General features: G+C 36.9%; 1 long non-coding RNA gene across 1 annotated transcript in view; it reads left to right on the plus strand.

Annotated features, from left to right (window-relative positions):
- The window catches only part of LOC135218338 (uncharacterized), a 106,487-nt gene that overhangs the window by 60,730 nt on the left and 39,507 nt on the right, over positions 1–6,250 (plus strand). The gene's annotated exons all lie outside the window — the stretch shown is intronic.

Consider the following 6,250-nt stretch of genomic DNA (forward strand, 5'->3'; position numbering starts at 1 on the left):
GTCATCGATGAGGACGACATCAATGACCTTCTCGAGGAGCTTATAACGAATGACCTGAAGGAGTTGGCGGCCATGCAACATAACGTCGTTCAAGAGGAGTTCTCTAGCAGCGGCGAGGAGGAGGACAACGACTCTATGACAACAGCAGAAATTAAGGATGCTCTAGCTGCTTTTCATAAGGTGCAATCATTCGTAGAAAAGAGACACCCCGAAAAGGCTTACACAGGTCGTATGCTTGCACAGTTTGATGACGTTTGCCTGAGTCGTTTCAGGAACATTGTCAAAAGTAGGCAGAAGCAATCTTCCTTGGATAGTTATTTTTTAAAGAGGCCTTTAGTAGGAGTAGTAAGCAAAAAGGAAGAACCAAGTGATACTAAAAAACAGAAAGTTGAAAGTGGTGAAGAAGTTGAAATTTTGTGAAAAAAGAAAAAAAAAGTAAAGTATAAAAAAGTAAAAAAAAATGTAAAATTCAAAAAAGACAAAAAAAAATTTAATTTTAAGTTTTTTGTAAAGTTAAGTGTTACAGTTTTGTTTATGTGTTTCGTAAAGTTTAGTTTATGTTTTCCTTTCATTTTTTTATGCGTTTCGTAAAGTTAAGTGTATGTACGTATCTGCCGTTTGTCCTCCTCCTCTGTCACCACTTTTGGAGATAGCCTCACTCGAAAGGTAAGCTTCCACATTTTACTACATGCATACGTATATACGTACAGTATTTCTTGTATACCATATACACTAATACACTTTATTTACAGGTATATTAGCAGTACATATTAAGTTAGGTATTGAATGGTCCAAATTGTTGTAGTATTTCATTGTTTATAGGTCAATTTAGCTTTATTATGAAATTTACTGGGGTGTTTTTGGAGGGCTTGGAACGGATTAGCCATTTTACATGTAAAATGCGGTCCAAGATACGAAAAGCTCATGATTAATTTCGTATCGAGGTACCACTGTATGAATATATATATATATATATATATATATATATATATATATATATATATATGGTAAACATACTCTGTATAAATCAAACATAAAGGTTACGATTGAATCTTAAGCTGAGACGTTTTTATACTGAACTGCCCTCATACCTTGAAGCAAGGCATTGCCTCGAGGGACAAATTATGTTAAAAAATATATGTAAAGACTCCGAAATCTTGGTTACTTACCTCTGGGAGGAGCAAAGGGTCACCCAGGCACGTTTCTCGAGCCTCTATGAGTCTGATAATCACGGAGAATACGTGATCGTGTTCGTTGCTTACAGCCTCAAGAATCCAAAACAACTGAAGGTCGAGTAGCGCTGGAAAGAAGGGGTTACAGATACCGGATGCGACACTATCCCAGTATATCGTTATATGTTGATACTGACCATCAACTAGACCGTTTAATAAGATGATCATCAGTCCATAAAGAGTAAGAGAACGCTAAGGATATGATAGATTCCCGCCCAACCACTGTCGATTGTTTGAAAAGGACAGTGACGTCAAGAGTGTGCAGTATTTGTTTCTCATCACAAATCCTAAGCAGATAACGAAAATGCAGTATGAAAGAGCAGCAATATAAGATAGTACTAAACTCCACTGTTCAAATTTCAAGCCCCATGAGGCAACAAAATAATAAACCATAAGAGACACGAGGCAAAGCAATGACAGCATCATCGGAGCAAATCTCCAGTAAACTACTTCATAATCACCGCGCGAATACTTGCATAACAGCTGTATTCCAAGAATGTCGAGGAGTTTCAGTATGACTGGTCGATTCCTATCAAGGGGAGAGTAATCCGCATTCGTGATGAGTTTTTGCCACCAAGGGAGCTTTCTTCTGAGAGACCCAGCAAGACCTGGATTTGAATCACGCTGCAGGAACTCGTCACTTGAACGCAACCGTTTAACGGAAATGCTGCTCTCTGCTCCATCAGAACCGCTTATGAACGCGCCTTTGACTGTTACGAACGTCATTCTTTCCTAGACTGAGGAATACATACCTCCAGTGTCGGCAGAATGTAACCCATAAACTCATTAAAGATAATGTGTTTGCGCTATATTAATGCGTCTGACTGAATCCCCATGGTAAACAGTGAGCTCTCAACATCAATCACCAGTCACGTAACCGCCCACCGAAGAAAAGGAAGTCGCAGTACTCCATTATTCAACATCGTGTGTACAGTCCTGAGCATTCAACGCTTTGTTTGCTTGTAATTGGCGTATCATATTTCTTTTGTGTGTAATTGACAGACTATATATCATTAATACTGAGACAGAGTTACATGCAGAGACCTTTGCTATTACTCTTAATATTAGTCAGTTTTACGCACTCATATACTGCGCTTCGTTTTGTCTTCATTTTTTTTTTTTTAATGTCCCCCCACCCCGCCTCCTGGAGCAACTAGTTTTGTTCACCCACAAATAAGAACCTTGCTCAGGATCCACTCAAGCTAGCTGAGTGCTGTGTCTGCGTTAGGTCTATGTGTTTACTTGATCACGTAACTATGTTTTTCTCCTGTATTGGTTGTAGAAGTGTGCATTCCATTTGTCACTTTCGCTAATGAAGAAGTGTAAATGAGGTTTTGTGTTCAACCTTTCTGTACGTCTGTGTTGTCTTTTTGGTTGTCTATGCAGTGGCCATGCCCCTGGTTTGCCAAGCCCCCCCCCCCCTTTTTTTTTAATGAAATAATATATATAAAATTATTCATTATTGAATATAACAATAGCCACTAACTAGTCACGCAAAATTGGGCTGAGTACTCTCAAGAACGTGATGCAATGTTATGTTTTGCTTGTAGGCACTTTGCATCACCTTCTGGCAATGTAGACGTTGCATTTGTAAAGAGTAGCTTTAGAGGATGGAAAAAGGTACAAGGAAAGATTGGGCCATTGCAGAGCACCTGAACTCACATATCCACATATCCTCTATACTCTGTGGATTGACCATCAACACAATACAACTGATAAAATATCCATTAAACAGGGTATAAGTGAGGGCTATCAGAAGAATGGCCGTGAAAATCGTCATTACATAAAAACTCTTGGCGAGATTAAACTCCCGACACTAACACAAAATATAGCACAAAGAGGCCACAGAGAAGGTGACGATGAGCAAAATCCAGGAAATATCCGTAAACTTCTTAGATTCATTGCCAAACATGATCCTGTTACAGCTGAACGTGTCAAAAGTGGTCTAAAAAATGAGAAGTACGCCAGTTCTGCCTTACAAAATGAGATGATTGATACATTTGCATCAATTGTGAGGGAATAAATAGCTGAAAACATAAAATCCTGCCATTACTTTTCTGTTCAAGCCGATGAAGCTAAGGATGTGAGCAAAACTGCGCAATTAGCACTATAATAGTAGTACGATTTTATGATGAAATCTCCCACTGTATTCAGGAATGTTTTATTTCATTCACTCCCATGTCTTCATTGGATGCTGCATATATCACAGACATAATACTGAAAACTCTAGAAAAATTAGGCTTAGATCTCTTGTTGGCCTGGGATTTGACGGAGCATCAGTCATGAGTGGAGGAATTAGTGGCGTTCAGAAACGTATAAAAGAGAAAGCACTTTTTGCTTAAATGTTCATTGTTATAGTCATAAGCTCAATTTGGTTTTGACAAGTGTTGCAAAGAATGTACCACAAGCATCTGAATTTTTTAGTCTTCTTGAAGAAGTCTATATCTTTGCTAGTAATGCAGTGGTTCTTGAGAAGTTCCTTTCTATACAGAGTGAAATGTTTCCTGAAAAACAAATTCGAGAACTTCAACATCTCAGCGATACTCGCTGGATTACGTCTGGAATGTATTATAAGACTTTTGAAGGAGACTTCTGCAGATGATACTGGAGCTCGAGCTGTATCTGCTAGAGGTTTGCTTGCTCAGAGGGATGCAGAATTTGTTTGTTTATTGCAGTTTTTCTCTGAAACTCTGGGAAAAATAAATAAAGTATCTCAGCAGCTGTAGGACAAACAGACAGACCTTGGAAAAGCAGCTGAACTTATTTCTTGTCTTCGTGAAGATTTAGCTAATGTAAGAAACTCCAACTTAATTGAGAATTACTCTAATAGGGTTGACGAACTCTGTAAAACATGTGACATTTCACCAACAGTGACAAGAAAACGTTCAAGAAAACCTCGACAACTCCGTATTTTATTATGTTGGAAACAACTGGCCAGAGAGTTGTGGAGCCAATTCATGCACAACACGTCACAATCTTGTATGAAGTACTAGACTGTTTAAATAGTGAATTAGATCGTTGTTTTTCCAAGATTCATGTGTGATCTTCTGTGGGCATTTCAGCTCTCTGTCCTGCAGGACAGACGTTCTGACATGAGGATGACTTGAAGTCATTTGCTTTATCATATTCAGTTAATCAAAGTGATTTAAAACACGAGCTATCTTTAGTTAAGGAATTGCTCCAGAAAGAACATCAGCCACCTACATCATTGGTGGAATCTTGTCATTTATTCATCCATATAAATCTGCCTTTGATTGCTTATACAGGTTACTATTGATAGCTGTAACACTTGAACTAGTGCTTCTTGTGAAAGAAGTTTTTCCAAAATTAAAATAGTAAAAACATTTCTTAGAAATTCATTGACTAGTGAGAGACTAAGTAACACTGCATTATTATCAGTTGAAAGTAAACAGGCTGAGAGTATTGACTTAGATAGTTTTGTAGATGAGTTTGACAGCCGACATGACAATCGTAGAATCAAACTGCACTAAACATTTTGAGAATTTTCCCGACATGCTCCATATCTGTTTTGTGTTCAAATGTGTGTTATAAAAACTTAACATTCTTTAATAATTGCATATTGTTATAAATTGTATATAGTTTTGAATGTCAAAACAACATTTTGAGAATTTTCATGATAAGCCTCATATCTGTCTGTTCATTTCATTAATTAATACCTTCCCTTACTTTGTTCAAATGTACATTATGCAAACTTGCCATTCTTTAATAATTGCATATTGTTTGGGATTGTATATAGTTTTGAATGTCAAACCAGCATTTTCAGAATGGTCATGGCATGGTCCACATCTTTCTGTTCTTTTCATTAAGTTGTGCAAATGTGTATTACACAAACTTAACATTCTTTAATAATTTGCATATTGGTTGGGATCGTATATAGTTTTGAATGTCAAACTGAACCTTTTCAGAATTATCATGACATGCCCCATGTATATCTATTCATTTCATATAGTTACTATCTTTATTTGGTTCAAATTTTCATATCATGCAAGTCAGGTAAAATATCAGATGGATGCTTTACAGTTGTTTTGCTTAGGAATCGAACAAAATTCTATATGAACCTTTACCTTTAGTCAAATTCATTCCTCCATGAGTTTCAAAATGTTTCCAAAATTGTAATCATTTTTACAGTTACCTTTCCTATGATGCCCACCCAACAATTATCTTTGCCCCAGAGTTGCCCGCCCCCCCCCCCCCCCCCCGCCCCCGCCAACACTTTTTGAGGGGTAAAATATTACCGAATTATTGATGGGTGTAGTCGCTTTTCCTCAAGGTTGCGTTATGGAGCGAGACGAAGCCAGTAGCCAGTTCGATCTTGGCATGGATTCGGATGAGTATATATATACTACGTATATATTTGTGACAACTTGCTTATGAACGCTAGGCTGAGTAGTATTATTTATTGAAGAGAATTTACATAAACAACAACGATAATAATCAAGCATCTTTTTCAAGGTACTGTTTAAAATATTTAATTATTTTACCTTTAATTTAACGCATAAAACCGTCATATGTTATCACGGGGCTGAGACTAACATTTCTGTTTAAATGTTATCATCTTTATCATAGGTATATTCGTGCTTTCTGTGGGAGCTCGTTGTCAGGAGTCTTTTACATAAATCTGGTTTTTATTGGTCATTGGGCTGCATTCTCTAGCTGATAACATCCTACTTTCGCTCATTTGATATGTGATCCACGTCATAATCAGAAGTTTTCAGTGAGCAGTCCAAAGCTCTTCATTTTACAGTTGGTTAAAATCAGCTAACTCGTGCAATATCAGCTGATTACAAATATCTGTTGCAATACAGAACCACTTCAGGATTAATTTGAAAACGGTCGTTAAATGAGCATCTGTAATGTGATCTATGAAAAATTGCTGGGAGAGTTTATTGATAATAAATTCTCAATGAAGAATCATATATTACATATTGTAAAAAAAAAAAAAACTATCACATTAGAAACATTGCATTTATTAGAAAATACCTAAACGAAGATACTCT

Source organism: Macrobrachium nipponense, chromosome 9 (genome assembly GCF_015104395.2).
Source record: "Macrobrachium nipponense isolate FS-2020 chromosome 9, ASM1510439v2, whole genome shotgun sequence".
NCBI lineage: Eukaryota > Metazoa > Arthropoda > Malacostraca > Decapoda > Palaemonidae > Macrobrachium > Macrobrachium nipponense.